Here is a 13421-nt window from a genome sequence, read left to right as displayed (position 1 = left end):
CAACATTAAGTCCAACTCCAGTCTGAATCCCAGAATAAGAAATGCCGTCTGAAAGATTTCCAGAAAAAAGAAGGGGTTTGAAGTGGCAAGACCAGAAAATGTTCACGAAGGCACTGTCACGCAAGTACACATCCCCGGTCACAGACCAATTGCACCGTTACCTAGGTGAGAGGTGTTCTCTGCTAACTGGCAGCCACTGACACCTGGAAAATAGCTCAGGGTCTCCTGTTTATTAGTGCCAAGCACGTGGATTGGAATTGGAGCTGGGGAAGGAAACCATACGCAGTCAGTCTGCTTTCATTCAGACTGAAAAAGTGAAACCATTTTTTCTGCTGGGTGCAGAATGAAGCTTCTTTCTAAAAACAAAAATGGCATCTCTATCAGGATATTGGCTATTCTAGGAAGTGTCTTTTTTCCACCCTTTGCCTCGCTAAAAAGCGTTTTGGCCCAGTTGCTTCTCCCCTGATGCAGAAACGTGAAAGTATTGGGAATCTTGCACATTTGCATAGGAAAGCTGTTGCCCACTTAGCTCTGTCACTGTGAGGGTAGATGCTGCAATGGTCACGTTCACCTGCAAAAAGCGGTTGTCTTTGCCTTACGCCCTCAGGTATCACAGGTGAGCCACGCCATGAGAAAAACATGCTCCATTACAACTTCCCGGCTGGGTGAGCAAGGACACCACTAGTGGGTCTGCAGGTCAGAAGCCCAGTGCTGGTTTCCACACTCATGAAACAGCCAGCCTTCATCGGCATGAGGACTGGAGTGAGACCCCTGTGAATTCCTATGCTCACTGACTCAGTCTGCAGAAAATAAACAAATCAATAAACAGTTTTAAGAAAAGCACAAAAGAGGGCCTGCTTCAGAAATTAATGGCTCTATAGATAAAACAATGGATTGGATTAGATTAGTTTCTAATTAATTCTTAAGTCCTCTGGCCTCTGCTTTGACAGGTGTTGATTCAAGATCTCTCTGTACTCAGAAGCTCTACGGTTGGATATCCCAGCAGGAGCGGTGGGGGACAGCAGCCAGATAGACCAAGCAGCCAGATAGACCAAGGTTCTCAAGCTGTCAGTATCCAACATCTACGTCTCTGCATTTCAAGGTCAGGATTGCAACAGTTGCTATTTGCAGGTAGCAGTGAGAGATTATCTGCCTTTCACCAGTTCAGGCGCTCCACCTGCACTTATTCATGGATTTGATTTTTTATTTACTTCTTTTTTTAATGTTTAGAAGGTTAGAATCTGCCCCTCCAAGGTCTAACGGGCAAAAGAGCACATTTTAAGCCAAATTAAATTACGCTTCTCTTGTTTTGAATACAAGAAGTTAGCTCCACTGGTACATTCATCCACAAGAACGTTAACACCTCCAACTCCATAGACACCTATAAATGACATTTGTAAAGAGCAAATTACTGAACATAGTACAACACTCTATGAAAGGGAAAAAGAATGCACACACAATCAGCATTTTCCTTTTTGACTAGAAAATGAAATCTGTAACAGCAGATAAACCCAAATTAAAAATCAACCAAATCCGGACCCCAAATGGGGTATGGGTTACCATATGCCACATATCTGGACTCGACTCTTGAAAGCAATCATGCACTAAGGAAAACTTTAGGTTCTTATGCAGAGGTTTAACGAGAGTCTTGGCAACTTAATTTGGGACATGAAAGGTATTTGCACTACAGTACCATGTGCAGTAAAGAAAACTGGTCTTGCGGTTCGATTCCAACGCCGCATCCTCATACAAAACGAGGCTACTACATTTGAGGAACATGGATGGAAATCTCACCTCCCATCCCGAAGTTACGCTGTGGCATTTCTTCACTTTTTGTCACTTTCCTCGGGCTTCGTCAGTCTTTTGCAGAGTCTGAAGCAAAGGCCCATAGCTTTTTCCTGTTTGTAACAGTGGGTGTCTGGGTTTTCACAGGGTGGTTTGTTGTGGGGCACCACCTGTACCCTGGATTCGCCTTCATAAATGCATCCTTCTACTGGAAAAGACAAGGAAAATTACCAGGCATGCCAGTCATGCCATCATACTACCCACAGGGCAATAGAGCGCACTGCTTGTAAGAGCATTTGAAACAGTAAATAATCCCTAAATATCTTGATTTTTTAACAGTTTAATCACGTGCTTAGAGTCTGACCGCCAACACAATCTAACAGGAAGAAATATTAAGATCAGTAGAGCTGTATTTAAAAAAGTCGGGTTTCTCTTTCCTCTCCCGCGGGTTTATCACCCAGAGCAGGCTGAAGTTCTGATCCTGCAAACTGCTCCCAGCTGCTTGTATGCTCACTCTGGGAAACAGAGACAGCTATTTGAATTCTTTTGCAGGTACAGTCTTTGTTTACTTTCTAGTTTGAATGACATGAAAACATACATTTAGCAATAAATGCAGCATGATGCTCCTTACCTTGCACTCATTTTTCTCTAACAGTTCAGTATTTCAGAATATTCTTTCCCAAACCAGGCACAGAAAATAAACCACTACCGGTATCATCTCATTTTCAGTAACTTCTGATACATGACTCCAGCGGTCCTTCCAAAATGTACCATGCTGCACGGCCACATAAAATAAACTGGGACCGTTTAAAACTTTCTTTGGCCTGGAGCACACAGCGCACATCTCAGTTGTTTGCTATACTCTCGGTCTGAGGCAGCAAAACAAAACGAAGCCAGGCTACACATAGGGGAGTAGGGGGAAAAGGCCTGGATCCTACACAGTTTGGGGGGTAGCGGGAAGGATGGGAACCTACTTTATTCTCAAAATGCAACAGTGATGTTTCCCAAATACCTTGCTGACCAGACCAAAACAACATTTTTGAACCTTAACAGCAATAAAAAGAACACATTTCAGCATTTTAAATGTGTTGCTACACAAGGTGGAGAATGGACAAATCAGAGGAACATGCCACACATTCCAGCTGCAGATGTCTGCCTCACAACTAACTGATAGGGGCGTACAGCACTGGCTGCTGTGGGAGGCTACCCAGTACGGACCAGTGCTGACCGCAGGGAGCAGGAACCCGACACCTTCCCATGCACTCGGTAGCTCTCGATGGCAGCAAAGGACCAGAAGAAAAAACGACCATGTTTTAGCCTGAAGGACATGGCAGGGCAGCGGCAGGAAGTTTCCTCCGTGATTGCACATGTTCCCACCCACCCAGCTGTCATCAGTCCCAGTTATGGCACAGAGAAACACCTCTGTTTCAGGCACGTGCCTGCACGGAAACACGTGCAGAGGGAAAAAAAAGCCCTTGGGTATCAAATACAGAAATAGCCCTGAAAACCTCGTCCTCTGATAGAGTCACTGCCGTGTTTTCCCAGATCAATAAACAGCACGCTTTGTGGCAGGATCACCGTCGCATGTGTATCGCTTGCTTTCATTTCCGTCTTAATCTATCAGCTGGCACTTGCTACCTCCAGACCGTAGCAAGGATAAAACCGATTCAGTTTACAAGAAGCACAGCACCGTGTGAACCCGCTGTGTGAAGTCCTGCATTTATAGAAATGGCTATAAATAATAAAAATCTGCAGGGACTGCTGACCCACAGACGCGCCGTACTAAATCTACAAACTAAGGACCGCGACACCTCTCCCCTTGCCCTTTGCTCTTTCCCTCAGTTCGGTGCGGGAGCTCGTTTCACCACTGAAGGTACACCACAAAAATAGCCTCACAGAGGGGAAGGGAGGGGAGGGGGTAAGGGAAGAGGCGGAAAGGAAATACACACAGCAGCAGCTTTGCCTTCCCTTGTTAAAGCCACAGCCCACTCACCAATCGTGTTTCCAGCCTGCAGAGTGAATAGCACAGAATCACGAGCAATGACGTACGTAAGCTCTTCATATCAGCATCGCTGCTTGGAGTAATTGAATTGTTCTGTGGAGTAATTGGACAAGCCGACAGGCTGCCCATCAAATGAGAACCAGAATGCATGCCATTTGCAAGATGAGGCAGCAATAAGCTTCTAATCGGTTTCCAACAAGAGCAATTCAAGCGAGGTGGTGTATTAATGGATTCAGTCCTCCGCAAAGCCAAGAAGCAAACATTAACCGCACTCCCCAAAGGGGAGGGAGCAAACTGAGGGAGGGCAACTCATCAGCCCCTTTCAGAGTTTCAACGCTCAAGATAAACAAAAAAAAAACATGTAAAAAGTTAAACAGTGGCCAAGAAGCAGCTTTCTAAAATGCATATAGGGGCCTGATCCAAATCTGAGAAAGGCTTTCAGTAGTGATTTTCGTGACTATTAGACCACGGCCTAAAATCAAGTGATAGCTTCCGCTTGCCAGGTCATGAGAAGATAACTTAAATGAGCTACACAGTAAAGAGGAAATGCCAAAGGCAATAGCGCAGCTTACTGTCTTCCTCCATTCGACCAACTGTGCAGTAAAACAACTTAACACAGCCAGCCTAAGGACGTCTCTAAAGTCACTTAAAAAAAAAAAAAAGCTAAGTTCTTATCCTGGAATGTAAAGACACCACCTTAGTTCCCACGCAGAGCAGCAGAGACGGCCCAGCAGGATCGTGTCCCAACGTTCCAGGCAAGATAAAAAAAGCACAGGATATCTTTGTGGGGTCGGTTTGATGTATCCTTTCCGTTTTGCGAAAGCCTGGGGAAGGATGCGTTATGCGGTAGGACCAGTGCGACTTTAGATCTGAGGTTAAAAAAGGTGCTGCACTTCAGTGTAGTTCTTTTCATCACCAAATAAAAAAAGATTTGCTTCCTCCACTGTGGTGGGAACAGGAGCTCACAAGTGGATTCCAGCTACACCTCAGGGTAGCAGTTAGCACGTGCTTAACTTCAAATGTATGCTTAAATGCCACCAACTGCCTATCAAAGGTCACAGGAATCCCAGAGATCCAACAACAACAAAAAAATCCCCAGAAAATATTACACTCCGTTTTTCACTCTTGAAGGATGTCAGGTTCGCACTACACGTTACGGTCCATACCTCACCCAGTGAACTTGCCAGACTCCAGCTGGGAAGCCAGAACATTCGTCCCCTCCTAACCCGAGGCGGCTGCCAAAGCAGCGGCAGGGCAAGGACAGCAAGCTCCCAGCCGGGCTGACTGTACCTGCGAAACCACTGGCCGAGCACTTGCGGGGAGAAGTGTTCAGCTCGGCCTCTGAACGGCATCAGCCTGGATTCATCACGCTGCTCCCTACAGGAAACAATCCCGGCTGCCTGGATCTTCCCGATGCAAGGACGTATTTAAAAATGAAGTGTTTTCTAGCGAGGGAAACAAGGCTTGAACAATAATAAGCTGGTTGGCGATTTTCCGAGGCAGCTGGCTATTCCCAGTCCCTGAACAGGCCGGTTGTAGTGAAAGCCCTGTAAGAGTTAACAGAAAAACACACTACTCCTATTACTGCAGTAACTAAAAATGTTGGGGCGGCTCAGGGGGACTCTTGGAGTTGGGCTGCCCGGTGCCTGAGCCTGGTGGGGGTCTGTCTCTGTCTCCTTCCCTTCCCCAGCTCTCGGGTCACCCCCAGGCCTGCCCCGGCCGGCCCGGCTCCAGCTGACTGGGACCCCATCACACCGGGCCGTTTGGAGCTCTCCCCCACCACCCCCGGGGCGGCCCCAGCCCTCACCTCACCTCAGCCGAGCCGCAGCTGGAGCAGAGCCTGCACCGCCGGAGACCAACATGGCTGCCGGGAAGCCGCGTGTGGGGAACTGACAGCTCCTGGCATGCCCTGGGAATGAACATGGCCGCCTGGCAGCCCCGTGCCCCAGGACTACAGCTCCCAGCATGTCCTGGGAATGAACATGGCCACCTGGCAGCCCCATGCCCCAGGACTACAGCTCCCGGCATGACCTGGGAATGAACATGGCCGCCTGGCAGCTCTGTGCCCCAGGACTACAGCTCCCGGCATGCCCTGGGAATGAACATGGCCACCTGGCAGCCCCGTGCCCCAGGACTACAGCTCCCGGCATGCCCTGGGAATGAACATGGCCGCCTGGCAGCCCCGTGCCTCAGGACTACAGCTCCCGGCCATACAGCCAGGGAGACGGACAGAGAAAGACAAAAATAGCGACAGTCTATAGGACAGAGAGGATGGGATTAAACAAATAAGCTCAGGGAGCCTGACAGAGAGAGATGGAGAAAGAAAAAGTAGTGATGGGCTAAAGACAGAGAGGGAGGAATTAAAAACTGGGAGCAGGCACCCGGACAGAGAGCGATGGGGAGAGACCAAAAATGGCAATTATGGGCAACTGCCCCATTTCTTGAGCATTCCCCAGGAACTGCATTACCGGGAGCCTCAAGAAATGGGCTGCCTGCAGAAGCCCTGCCTGGGCCCAATCCTGCACCCTAACATTGGTGACGATCATCACCTTGCAGAGTGCCCAGGACTGGGGTAAAAAAGCCCAGCTGGGGGGGCGAAATCTCCCAGCTGTTTTTTGTTTGTTTGCTTGATGGTTTTGCTTTTAAAAAAATACTATTTAAGCTCTAAATACAACCCCCAGGGAAAAAGGAACCAGCCGTACCGGGCTGGACACATTTAAAGCCCAAACCCATCCAACAGCTGCACAAACCACCCCTCGCTGCCGCTGCGCACACGCCACCACCTGCCCGCAGGTACAGGCAGCCCCCCTGTTTCTTGAGCGCTTCCAGGAGCGGGACCACAAAAAACGTGCTGCCGGCAAAAACTTGAGTACAGCTTCATTGTGGGCAGTTTCTCCTCTTTTTAGGCCTGTTGAGGGGCAGGCATGAGTCCTAGGACTGGTCTATGTCCGGCAGCCGTCAAGAAGTGACTCAGGGCATGCCAGGGCCGGTGGTGATCGGCAGAGGGGCAGGAGATCAGATCCCGGGGCCAGGTATGTGTGCGGGGTGTCAGGGTCACCCCCGCCTGGTTTTCCCAGCGAAGCCCCAGCTGGTGCTGGCCCCGTGCTGCAGCCCCGGGGCCCCGGGGCTGAGGCTCAGGGAGTCGGGCATTTCTGCGGGCGCAGCACCCTGCCGGGCGCCACCGCCCGTATCCAGCCACCCGGCTCGGAATACGGCTGCCCGGAGGGCTGTCTCAGGGTGGACGGGGTCATCTGCCTGGTCGCTCTGACACAGAAATGATGAGCTGAAGCCCTGTGGACATGGCTGGCCGGTTCAACATCTCCGTGTGCCCCTCTCCCAGGAATGTTTAACCCAAGCCCTTTTTCAGGGCGTGACGGATGATGTCAAGATGGATGCTGGTGGCGTCCTGGTGGCTCTGTCCCACTCCCACTTCAAAGTTGTGATGTCCGAGATCCAGGGCCACCTGAAGGCCCTGGCAGAGACCCCCAGGGACTTTATTTTCAGGACTTACTGAATAACCTGTAACGTGGTTCCTGTTCGGATTATATGAGGACCCATCTGCACACAGTTCAAGATCAGGATCTGGAAATCCCTCCAAAAAAATAAAAGAAAAAAAAAAGAAAAAACAAAGAAAAAAAAAAACTCGAGAAGTGGGCCCGTGTGAACCTCAGGAGGTTCAACAAGGCCAAGTGCAGGGTCCCGCACCTGGGTTGGGGCAACCCCCACTAGCAATACAGGCTGGGGGATGAAGGGATGGAGAGCAGCCCTGCCGAGAAGGACTTGCGGGTACTGGTGGATGAAAAGCTGGACATGAGCCGACAATGTGCGCTCGCAGCCCAGAAGGCCAACCGTCTCCTGGGCTACATCAAAAGAAGCGTGGCCAGCAGGTCGAGGGGGGTGATTCTGCCCCTCGACTCTGCTCTGGTGACACCCCACCTGGAGTACTGTGTCCAGCTCTGGAACCCTCAGCACAGGAAAGACATAGACCTCTTGGAGCGGGTCCAGAGGAGGGCCACGAAAATGCACGAAAATGATCAGGGGGATGGAACTATTTTCTCCTTCTCCCTCCGCAGCTCTGTGGGCTCAGAAGAGACCTGTCCCTTCCACATCTCCCGCCTCACAGCGCTCAAGGTCCAGGCCGGGGGTCTGCCGGGTGCGGTGGCACGCCCTGCGCCCCAGGAGCTCCTGTCCAGCTCGTGCCCAAGCCTTGCAGCGCTCCGCGTCCCTCCGATGCCTTTTCCTTGGCCTCCTTCGAGGTCTAAGCTTCTGTTGGGGTCGCTCCCAGAGCCCGGCTGAGCCGGGGCACAGGGGAAGGCTCCCTGCAGCTCTCGCGAAACGCCAGCATACAGGCCACACAGGGAAGGACGCCCACCCGCTGCCCTATGACGCTTCCCCGCGCCCGGGACGGAGCACCGTCACGGCCCTACCGGCGCTCCCCAGGAAGGAGCACATGAACATCACAGAGCTTCGCTTCCCCCACAGCAAGACCAAGACTGACCTCTGGCCCAGCCTAGAGAGGGGGGAGGACAAAAACAACCCAAAAGTGCCCCAAGCCTCCCTCCAATCTCCACCATCGGGGAAGACTGGGCAGCACACACCTGTCAGCATCGCAGGGCCGGCAGGGCCGGCCCCATCCCTTCCCCTTGGACAGGAAATTCAACTCCCCAAAAAACTATCGTTGGGATGGGAAACCACGGCGGGGATGGGAAATCAGCATTGAGGACACAAAATCATCACCAGGATTGGAAATCATTGAGATGGGAAGTTGGTGTGGTATGAAAAATCAAATCATCGCAAGGCTGGCTGAAGCAGGTGCTGTCATAATGATCGCCATGGGGATGGACCCCCCAGAACGTTCTTTGCCCCAAACAAACGCCACACTGACCAACCGCCATGGCAGGTACAGCAGCAGGCTCCCACTCCTCGTGGTGCTCCTGCCCTCCGGGTAGCCCCCCAACCAGCTCTGCCGCCTCTATCTCTCCCCATCATCCCTCTTTGCTTCCCCCAACAGAGAGGCTCCCTCTCCGGCTGCCGATGGCCTTGGAAGTGCCCCGCGCGAGCTTCACCACCCTGGCCATGCCGCCAACGCTCACTGCTGGCGCCCTGCCTTCTGTCCCTGGGCTGCCAGTGTCCTGTGAGCCTGCCCAGGTCCACCCTGTCGCCTACCAGCTGACTCAGGCCAGCATCTGGCATCGGGTGCCAGGGCCCCTGGGGGCCCCGGGGCAGCTGGTGCAGCTCCCCCGTGGGGTGCAGCTCCCTGCCGTGGTGCAGCTCCCCTCTGGGGTGCAGCTCCCTCCCGGGGTGCAGCTCCCCCGTGGGGTGCAGCTTCCCCACGTGCCTGCTCCCTGTCCCCCCACCTGCGGCTGGGGACAGCAGGTGGTGACGGGGACGCTGGTGCCCAACAAGACAATGGGGCTGGGGCCGTGGGCCGTGGTGCACGGGGAGCCCCTGTACCCCACGGGCTCCTGCCCGCTGCACCTCCCTGCCCACCCCGGCCCCCCGCCACACCGTCGCCCTGCAGTTCAGCATCGGGTGCAGGGTCCCCCTGTGCTCCTCCACACCCTGCCCGGCAGCGCCCAGAAGCCGTCGCAGGCCTTTAAGAAGGATGCAGCGGCCATCGAGGACAGCGTCCCTGCCGCCAGCCCCCACCAGCCAGCCCTGGCTCCACCGACAGAACCGGGCACAACCACGACAAAGCCCAAGGGTGAGTTTTGGGGGGTGGCAGAGCCCGCAGGTGGGCGGCCACACTGAGGAAAGCTTGCATTGCCCTGCGGTTGGGTTGCCTTTGTTTGCTTTTGCAGCAGTGGTCACCACCCCGGCAGCCCCGGGGAAGCCCACGGATCTGCCCGAGCAGGGGCCAGCCACCTTCGCCGAGGCCTTTCCTGAGCAGGCAGAGGACACCACCATCAACCGTACGCTCGACTGGCTCGACACCGCGGACGAAGAGGACACCGTCCCCAAGGTCCCCGACAGCCCCAGCTTGACCGCCTTCCTCCACGAGCTCCCCGACCTCTCCGAGTATGTGGCGGAGGGTGGCTGCCCCAAGGAGCCAGCAGCGGTGGTGCGGCTGGGGGACAGCGAGGACACCGTCCCTGATGTCCCCGAATTGACTGCCTTCCTCAGTGAGGTCCCCGACCTCTACGAGTACGTGGCGGAGGGCGGCTGCCCCAAGGAGCCAGTGGTGGTGGGGGGCCTGGGGGACAGCAAGGACACCGTCCCTGATGTCCTTGATTTTCCCAACAGCCTCGCTAGCCCCGCTTTCCTCAGTGAGCTCCACGACTTCTCAGAGCACGTGGCGGATGGCGACTGCCCCCAGGACCGAGCGGTGGTCACGCAGCTAGCGGACAGCGAGGACACCATCTTGACCGTCAATGTCCCCAGCTTGACCGCCGAGGTCCTCGATGAGCTCCCCGAACTCTCCGTGTACGTGGCCGAGGGTGGCTGCCCCAGGGAGCGAGCGGTGGTGGCGGGGCTGGGGCATGGCAAGGACACCGTCCCCGATGTCCCCAGCTTGACCACCTCCCTCAACAAACTCCCCCACCTCTTGGAGTACAGGGCAGAGGGCAGCTGCAACAAGGAGCAAGTGGCGGCGGTGATGCTGGTGGATGGCGAAAACACCTTCCCCGATGACCCCGACAGCCTTGCCAGCACTGCCTCCTTCTACGAAGTCCCCGACTTCTTGGACTACAGGGCAGAGGGCGACTGCCCCAAGGACCGCCCGGCGGGGGCGATGCTGGGGGACACCGACCCCTTCTGGGGGCTGGCAGCCTCCCCCTTGCAGGACCCCAACGGGAAGCAGGGTGGGGTGGCAGCAGACCTCCCTACCTGGCTGATGGCCAGTGCCTTGGAGACTTCCGAGGAGAGCTCTCTGGAGAGTTCTCCGGAGACTTTGCAGGACAGTCCTCCGCAGAGCCCCCTGCTGAGCCCCCTGCAGATTCCGCTGCTGAGTCCCCTGGCCAGCCCCCCGCACACCCCCCAGCTGAGCCCCCTGCAGATTCCGCTGCTGAGTCCCCTCGCCAGCCCCCCGCCTGCCCCCCAGCTGAGCCCCCTGCAGATTCCGCTGCTGAGTCCCCTGGCCAGCCCCCCGCCTGCCCCCCAGCGTCATCCGCCCCACAAGGCCCAACTGGTGGAGGAGGCGCTCTGGAGGCAGCCCCGGGCGGTTGTGACCCGCTTGCCGCTGCCGCCGGCTCTCCTCTCTTGCCGGGTGGCGCCCAGATCGGGCAAGGTGGGCGGCCAGCAGGCCAAGCGCCCCGCACCGGCCGGCACTCCCAAGAAACAAGACACCTCCCCATGGGACACCACGCCACCCAAGAAGAGGAAGAAGATGGTGCTGTGCCGGACGGTACAACACTCAAAAACACCATGGGAGGGGAAGCCGGATGGGGATGGTGCGGCAGCAGGCAGGGGCAGGCAGCAAGTGGGCAGCAGCAAGCGGAGGGCATCTGACGGCAACAACAGGCCCACCAAGCGAGCCAGAACCCGGAGGGACGCCGCGGGACAAAGTGCTCCACGCCCCCCTGACCGCTGTTGACAGGTTGATAGAGAAGCTGTGGAGCACGGATCCCTGCAACATGCGACGTGCACCCGCCCACTCCAGCCCCAGCCCTCTCCCATCTCTCTCTTTCTTTCTTAATTCATTAAAGGTTTGATGTTTGTTTCACAGCGCCTCTGCCTGACGTCATTTGTGCAGCGGGAGGTGGGGAGTTAATGCAGCCCCTGCGTTAACGCATGCATAGATCTGACCCTCCACCTCTTCACTACAGTATATGAGGAACACCCCATGATTCCAGACGTTTAATCAGAACCTTAATTCCCGAACTCGGGGTAAACGAACTGGAAAGAGCTCCACAGACAATCGCAAGTAGATGCCACTTTAGCCTTGCAACGGGAAAATTCTTCTTTAGCTTTGATAGTAGGACAAAATCATCTAGTACTTGATACGCTTACCCTGCAACAAGGAGGTGTCTGGGCGTTGCTTCATACCACCTGTTGCACCGATGTTAACAAGTCTCGACCAACTGAACATGACGTCCGTGCCATTTCCAAACATCTACAAACGTTACATCAAATCGCAATATCTCCTGGTGGATTTTCACTTTCTGACCTCTTCAGTTAGATACCATCCTTAAATTTGCAAAAAATAGTAACAAAAACTCCAATTATTGTAATATTCTTTAGCCCACTAGTAAGTTTTGTTTGGATTGTGATTAAGCTTTGCTTTGCCATATGTCATAGAACGAAATGATGGACCACACCAATAGCGACTCATCTCGCATTTGCCCCCTGCTTGGGAAAGTCCTCCTCCTCCTCCACCACCTCTCCGTTCACGCCCAGCCATTTCGCACGTGGAGAGGCAAGAGAGGCTCGCACCCGCACGCTGCAGGGCTGCTACCCCAACCACTGGATCACGCCGTTGCCCACGCCATAACGGGTGGAGCGTGGCGAGACGCTCCTGGCCTCAGGTATGGCATGGGACAGTGGAAAGCGCTTACATAGCGTGCTTGCACTGCTCGCACAGCTGCACGGACCCACTCGCACACAGAAACCTGTGACCAACCGCGTACAACTACCTGAGGATCACCGACCCTTTTGAGACACGTCCAGCCTTGTACGTAAAGGACGTGTCTACGTCAACCTGTCAGTCATACGACTGAACAGAGAAGGCGCAATCCCATAAATAAGGTGCCCCAACACTAACTCGGGGTAGCTCTCGTTGGCTGGCCCAGGGGTGCTGCCCGGCAAAGGAGATGTCCTTACGTCATGACGGAGAACACGACAGGTCGACAATTTCCCTGACTGTTGCTCATCAGCGGGTAAGATTAATCGTTAACGGTGTTGTACCTTGCCTACACGGCAAGCGAGATTTCCCCTTCTCTCTTTCGTTCATGCTTAGATTGCTTGCGCTCTACTCACGCTTGATTAGATTGATTGTCAACTTACATGATTATAACAAGGTTGAACAGTCTTGGTCCGTAGACCGTTGCCGTTTTATCGTCCGATACCCAAAGAACCCTTGTCGTGTGACAGGCATCACCTCTGATGGAAGTTTTAAGCAATAGCCCTTGTTCGGCCAAGAAAGCTGGCGTGAGAAGCACCAGGGTGTACACAAAGAGAAAGCCCAACAGAAGCTTCGTCTGCCCATCTAAAAACTGAAGAGAAAAAAGGACCCAAAAACCAGAGTGGCCTTTTCCATCACCCCGATTTAAAGCAGAGCAAGCAAGGTTTATTTTAACACTGTTGAACAAATCCCTAATAAGGCCTCCTTCAGAACACTGCTTTGGGGTTCAGGAGACTCAGCGAGACCAGATTAAATGCTCAGAGCTACCACCACACAACAGGGAAATGTGAAGAAACTATTATATAGAGTAAAATTATACAAGGAAAAAATAATTCAGCTTTTTCATGATTATAACAACTGTGATGTTTACTTCAGAACAAGATGGGAATGAGGGAAAATACCCTGCCTAGGTTGAAGGTAGAGCATGTCCAGTTAATGAATGAGCAGGGATTACTCCATCCAGAGAGGATAGGAAAGACATCCCGGGATTAGGGTGAATTTTACTTCTGATGAAACAGCATCAACACCCTGGCAGCGTGAAGGCTACAGAAGACTCCTGAGAAGACTGCAGTCCCA

The 13421-nt window shown here is 53.8% G+C and overlaps 1 long non-coding RNA gene across 1 annotated transcript; it reads right to left on the bottom strand.

Annotated features, from left to right (window-relative positions):
• Nucleotides 1-3: 3 nt before the first annotated feature.
• On the bottom strand, nucleotides 4-13256 carry LOC142083127 (uncharacterized). Its single transcript, XR_012673969.1, has 3 exons — nucleotides 12728-13256; nucleotides 1795-1993; nucleotides 4-48 (listed from the first exon to the last, which is right to left on the bottom strand). It is a non-coding gene; the product is annotated as an uncharacterized LOC142083127 (long non-coding RNA).
• Between the last annotated feature and the right edge of the window lie 165 nt (nucleotides 13257-13421).

Source organism: Calonectris borealis, chromosome 5, assembly GCF_964195595.1.
Source record: "Calonectris borealis chromosome 5, bCalBor7.hap1.2, whole genome shotgun sequence".
In the NCBI taxonomy this organism is placed as follows: Eukaryota; Metazoa; Chordata; class Aves; order Procellariiformes; family Procellariidae; genus Calonectris; species Calonectris borealis.
The sequence above is the reverse complement of the archived record's forward strand: the minus strand, read 5'-3'. Positions and strand labels throughout refer to the sequence as shown.